At 46.0% G+C, this 785-nt stretch overlaps 1 non-coding gene across 1 annotated transcript; it reads right to left on the reverse strand.

The window, feature by feature from the left end:
- On the reverse strand, positions 1–74 carry trnW-CCA. Its single transcript has one exon. It is a non-coding gene; the product is annotated as a tRNA-Trp (tRNA).
- Positions 75–785: the final 711 nt, after the last annotated feature.

Below are 785 nucleotides of genomic sequence, written 5' to 3' on the forward strand. Positions count from 1 at the left end.
CACGCTCTGTAGGATTTGAACCTACGACATCGGGTTTTGGAGACCCGCGTTCTACCGAACTGAACTAAGAGCGCTTTTTATTTTCATAATAAAAACATAATAATAATCAATTTTATGTGACCCCAATACATCTTGCATGCATAAGATAATTATATAATAAAGAAGCCCTTGGCATAGAAGCTGTGAAAGAATAGGCTGCTGGAGGAAGAACCGCCCAAAAGCGGGAGAGAAGCGGAACGGGCAAGTCAGCCAGAGCTACTTTGAGGGAAGCCAGCTCCTCATCTGACTTTGAAGGTCGGTGTCGAGGAATGGCATGGTCTCCGGGAGAAAGAAAGCCAAAGGAGCGAAAAGCACACCATCCTAGGTAAGCAGCATCTTTGAAGCGGCATCTCACTCAATATACGCAATTCTCAGATCTGTCTTTTCCGGCCGATTCCATGCCACTCTACTTTGGACCCTCTTGCAGGAGCTCGGACTGAGTCTAGTTTAGGTCCATCCGAGGGTTTGGACGTCACTTCTTCACTTTTCTGCTTTTTTTTTGGATGGGTGCTCTCCCCCGAGTGAAGGCATAAGCCGTAGACAGTCACTAGTTTGATCGCTATGCCATTCTCGGCAACGATGTGGTGATAGCTGATCGACGAGTTGCTTCGGTCTACCTTGTTGAATCATCTACATTGATTGAGGACTCGATGTCAGAATGCATTCTTCCCTGTTGTAGAAGTTTTCATATAGTTCCTGTAGCTAGTCGTAGATGCATATTCTAGCTGCTATCGGATCAGAGGTTC

The sequence above is a fragment of the mitochondrial genome of Gossypium hirsutum (genome assembly GCF_007990345.1).
Source record: "Gossypium hirsutum mitochondrion, complete genome".
Lineage (NCBI taxonomy): Eukaryota > Viridiplantae > Streptophyta > Magnoliopsida > Malvales > Malvaceae > Gossypium > Gossypium hirsutum.